Here is a 6,000-nt window from a genome sequence, read left to right as displayed (position 1 = left end):
TTTATTTTAATGCATCTGTCAAGACCCATGCTATAACAGTAAAACTTTCCCAAAAGCAGCTGAACTAAAAACCTCAAACATACAACACAATCCTGACAAGAAGAAAAGGGAAAACAATACAGCTAGTCTATAGGTTTTTAGTACCCGTTTCATGCCCATCTGAAGCCTGCTCAACAAGAGAAAAATGTCTAGGACAAGGACTCTGTCTTAAGAAAGCTTATAGCTCATTTAAGAGATACAACATACCTCATTTAAAAAAATTCAGAACAGTTAGGCAGGAAATTTTGTGCTTTGATTGTAAGAACAATAGATATTCAGAGAAAGGGGAAAGCAGGGGCAGACTGAATGGCAGTCATAAAAGGTTTTTTGAAGGAGAGAGAATTCAGGAAGGCCTAAGAAGGATTGATACGGTCTGATTAGAAGATGAGAGACATTATTTCAGAAGACAGAAGTTGACTGAATAAAGACAAGAAAGCCATCAATTGATGGGGGAAATGAAAGGCACAAGGAAGAGAGGAATGAGAACACGTGATGGGCAGAAGCAACAAGAGTGAAGCACAGTACGGTGAAGATAAGAGGACAGGAACTATAAACCTGTCAGCACTCTGCCAGGCACACACAACCAAATGCCCTGGGTCTGGCCCATCTTCAGGCAAGGCTCCCCAGAGTCCCTTAGAGGAATTTATCATCAATTCAGGATATCAAGTATCAGGTTTGGTATGAAGTGAACATGAGTGGATGGCTTGGATCCTGTGCTTAACACAAGGCTTCATGTCCAGACACTCCTCCAAAGGATTATTTTGTTTTAAATTTGGCTCCACTGGGATATTGTTATGTTCCTCGACTCTCCTTGTTCTTCCTTGGGCTCTAATTCATGGGTCTCAGGCTCATTAAGTAGAATAGCCCTTCTGATTCTATCTCTGTTGTGGGAATTGAAGCTGACCTTCCTCATAGTTATATTCTACAAAAGTCAGATAATTCATAATTTGAAAATCTATGAATAGATAATGCGATACATAAATGCTATGTCTTTTTCAACCAGTAGTAGGAACTTTGGTATTCGAGGCTTATGCAAATTTACTGCGTTAAAACTGTGTAATTTATGAGAGGAAACTTGAATCTAATCTTTTCTGCTCAGGAATTTGCAATGAATGAAGGGGAAATCATTGGAATGAATATGGATTTGTTTGGAACAACGGAAACTCATATGCGGAAATGATCTATAGGGCATTCAATTCAGCTTCCTGCCAATGCTGAATTGCTTCCTACCATAAAAGCTCAGAGGTTAAGTTCAGACTATTTCAAACTAAGATTCAGCTGCTACCAAAACGTCAAGGAGAGCTTGTATGCATCCTGGGCGATACAGTTTAATGTGAAGTAGTGGCCTGATTCAGTCATCAATATGGTATTGTATATTTGAAAGTTGCTAAAAGACTAGATCTTTAAAGTTCTTATCATAAGCAAAAATAAAAATTCTAACTACATGTGGTGATATGTTAACTATATGAGGTGATAAAAGTTATTGTGGTGACCCTTTCACAATATATACAGGTATCAAATTCTTATATTATACACCTTAGAAGTTAGATCATATTATGTGTCAAATACAGCTCAATAAAACTGGAAAAAATAAACTTATGGCCTTCTTCTGGAAACTGTACTACCGATCCACATCTGAACATATTTTTTGCTTGCAACTATGTAAAGTCCCTGATTAATCTGGTTAGTGGATCAATATTTTAGGATTATAGCCTGTCCCTGGGGAATATATTAAAAAGACGAGGTTTACTATTATATGTCTTAGCCTACAACATAAAACCTATCCCAGGACCAACATTTTAGCTGCCACATCAAAACAAGCCACAGACAACTAAGCATGTTGGAGACAATTTCCCTGCCCTTTCTCTGGCTTCTATAAAGATAACCCCAGCTGACTCAGCAGCTATAGGGCTTCCTGGGTGGCTCAGACGGTAAAGAATCTGCCTGCAGTGTGGGAGGCCTGAGTTCGATTCCTGGGTTGGGAAGATCTCCTGGAGAAGGAAAAGGCTACCCACTCCAGTATTCTTGCCTGGAGAATCCCATGGACAGAAGAGGCTGGCAGGCCACAGTCCATGGAGTCGTAAAGGGTTGGACACAACTGAGCTACTTTCACACACACACATACACACACACACAGCTGATTCAACACTTTGCTATGTAATTCCCATGGTAAAGCTGAATGGATAAATAACTAAATGAACAAACTTAAATCCAGTCATAAGCCCAAATCTCATGTTGTCAATGGACTTCTCAGGTGGCACTAGTGGTAAAGAACCTTCCTGCCAATGCAGGAGACATAAGAGACTCAGGTTTGATCCCTGGGTCGGGAAGATCCCCTGGAGGAGGGTATGGAAACCCACTCCAATATTCTTGCCTGGAGAATCCCACGGACAAAGGAGCCTGGCAGGCTACAGTCCATGGCGTCACAGTCAGACAGGACTGAGTTAGCAAGCATGCATGCTCCAGCCTCAGAGCTCCACAAGGATAGCGCTACTTACTCAGCAGAAAGCCTTGGATCCCAACTCCTTCCCATTATTTTCCTGGCCAAATGCAACTCATCTTTCAGCTCTCAACGCCAATGTTGCTTCCTCAAGACACGTTCTGATGCCCTCAAACAGATCAGTTCTCCCCAGTACGTGCCTCTATATTCCTGTGTAATTTTTATTCAGAGCACTTATCACAGATTACGATTAGCAATGACACGAGTACATCAGTTCAGTTCAGTTCAGTTGCTCAGTCGTGTCTGACTCTGTAACCTCATGGACTGCAGCACGCCAGGCCTCCCTGTCCATCACCAACTCCCGGAGCTTACTCAAACTCATGTCCATTGAGTCAGTGATGCCATCCAACCATCTCATCCTCTGTCGTCCCCTTCTCCTCCTGCCTTCAATGTTTCCCAGCATCAGGGTCTTTTCAAATGAGTCAAGTCTTCATATCACATGGCCCAAGTATTGGAGTTTCACCTTCAACATCAGTCCTTCCAATGAATATTCAGGACTGATTTCCTTTAGGATGGACTGGTTGGATCTCCTTGCTGTCCAGGGGACTCTTGAGAGGCTTCTCCAACACCACAGTTCAAAAGCATCAATTCTTCGCAGCTCAGCTTTCTTTATCGTCCAACTCTCACATCCATACATGACACTAGTACATATTAGGCCATTAATAAGTTTGTAAGATTGAATGTATATTGGCTGTATATTGTCACTCTGCTTATTTAACTTATATGCACAGTACATCATGAGAAATGCTGGACTAGATGAGGCACAAGCTTGAATCAAGATTGCTGGGAGAAATATCAATAACCTCAGATATGCAGATGACACCACCCTTATGGCACAAAGTGAAGAAGAACTAAAGAGCCTCTTGATGAAAGTGAAAGAGGAGAGTGAAAAAGTTGGCTTAAAACTCAACATTCAGAAAACTAAGATCATGGCATCTGGTCCCATCACTTCAAGGCAGACACATAGGGAAACAGTGGAAATAGTGTCAGACTTTATTTTGGGGGGCTCTAAAATCACTGCAGATGGTGATCGCAGCCATGAAATTAAAAGATGCTTGCTCCTTGGAAGGAAAGTTATGACCAACCTAGACAGCTTATTAAAAAGCAGAGACATTACTTTGCCAACAAAGGTCCATTTAGTCAAAGCTATGGTTTTTCCAGTAGTCATGTATGGATGTGAGAGTTGGACGATACAGAAAGTTGGGTGCCGAAGAATTGATGCTTTTGAACTGTGGTGTTGGAGAAGACTCTTGAGAGTCCCTTGGACAGCAAGGAGATCCAACCAGTCCATCCTAAAGGAAATCAGTCTTGAATATTCATTGGAAGGACTATATTGAAGCTGAAACTCCAATAGTCTGGCCACCTGATATGAAGAACTGATTCATTTGAAAAGACCTTGATGCTGGGAAAGATTGAAGGTGGGAAGAGAAGGGGACGACAGAGGATGAGACGGTTGGATGGCATCACTGACTCAATGGACATGAGTTTGAGTAAGCTCTGGGAGTTGGTGATGGACAGGGAGGCCTGACATGCTGCAGTCCATGAGGTTACAAAGAGTCAGACTCGACTGAGCGACTGAACTGACTGAACCGAAGACTGAATGAGGAGCATGCGGTGTGTGCCAGTCTATACCCGAAGTTTCTGTTTAACACAAATAGAGCACCCACATTCGAAATGCTCTTGGTTTTGATCTCAGACCACTGGCATTCCTGAGATTGAAATCTTGGAACCATCAAAAGACTTATCAAAAGAGAGAAATAAAGTACATGTGTTTAAAGTCTACTGATCACTTCAGAAATATGAAGCTTTAGGGAAAACAGAGACTACGGGCACACAAACCCATTGTGGCACAAAGGGACTGTCCACCCCACTCAATCTTTTTTCGTCTCATCCACACTCATTCAGAGGGAAAGGGGATCTTTGAAAGACCAAGGAAAGGGGCAAAGACACTGTAAGTTTTTCTTTTGTTTTCTTTCATACTGAAGAGTGGGTGGATATTAGTAAGACAAGATATTTATTTTATCTCTCTAAATGTTCTACTTTAAACAATCTAGGACAGATAATCCACTGTTAAAGAAGACTGTGTCAGTCAGTATGAGCCAGGTTATGCTTCAGTAAAAATCAACCACAAAATCTCAGTGTCTACTGATTCAGATGTTAAAGAAACTGCCTGCCAGAGCAGGAGATACAAGAGATGTGGGTTCGATTTGTGGGTGGGGAAGATCCCCTGGAGAAGGGAATGGCTACCCACCCCAGTATTCTTGCCTGGAGAATCCCATGGACAAAGGAGCCTGGCGGACTACAGTCCATAGCATCAGTCCAAAGAGTCAGACATGACTGAGCAACTAATACACTAAAATCACAGTGACTAACCACAGCACAAATCTGTTTCTCACTCCTTCTTTCGTGCCTAGTGTGAATTGACATTGGAATTCTGCTCATTATAATCACTCAAGGATGAGATGAAAAGGAGGTCCATCTTGATACAGGTTTTCTTGATGATCCACAGAATGATGTGGGCCACAAAAATTATCATGCACCAGCTGGTACAGTTACCCCTGGAAGGGACACACATCACTTTAGTTCACATTTCATTAGTCAAAACAAGTCATGGCCATGCCTAACTACAAAATCAAGATAGTGTAATCCTACCACCTGCCAGTATTGAGATGAAACAACTCTAATGACTACCAAGCAACCATAAGAATTGATAGCAGACATTCCAGTCCAAAACAAAAGTGATCATGACCTTGGTTTTTCTGTGCACCAGCAGAACTGGGACTTGTGTAGAACAGAAGAGAACAGGGAGAGAGAACTTGCAAAGCCCCAATAAGTTTATCTCAGAAGTGGCAAGTCAACAGGAAAAGGAAAGAACTAAAATGGTTGCTCACCCTCACTCACCTCCTCTGGAAAACATATGTTTATGACCAACTACTGTAAAATTGTGTCCTCTCTAGAAATACACTGCATACACACAACAGAAAAGTTAAACTAATATAGTGCAATTAGTGATTATCATTATTCAAAAAGAAGGCATTTAGGGGAAGAAATGGCAAATGTTTTTTAGTAGAGATCTGAAGTAGCTTTAAGATGTAGAAAACACTGAGGATCTATAAAAATACTGAAGGTAAGGCAACCTAGTAAAGAAAAAATTTAGAAGAGAAAGTGGGTCTCACTAAGAATCTTACTTCCTTCAATGACAATGAGGCAAGATATTTTACCTATATTTAATCATATCACACCCTCCCTTCCATTTTCTTTCCAGGTTACCAAGCAGGTAGCCAGATCCTTTAGATCAGCAGGCCTTAACCTTTTGGGCACCAGGGACCAGTTTTGTGGAAGACAATTTTACCATGGATGGGGGAAATGCAAGTGATGGGGAACAGTTGTAAATACAGATGCAACTTCACTCATTCGCCCACTGCTCACCTCCTGCTATATGGCCCAGTTCCTAACCAGTC

This window comes from Bos indicus, chromosome 5 (assembly GCF_029378745.1).
Source record: "Bos indicus isolate NIAB-ARS_2022 breed Sahiwal x Tharparkar chromosome 5, NIAB-ARS_B.indTharparkar_mat_pri_1.0, whole genome shotgun sequence".
NCBI lineage: Eukaryota > Metazoa > Chordata > Mammalia > Artiodactyla > Bovidae > Bos > Bos indicus.
The sequence above is the reverse complement of the archived record's forward strand: the minus strand, read 5'-3'. Positions refer to the sequence as shown.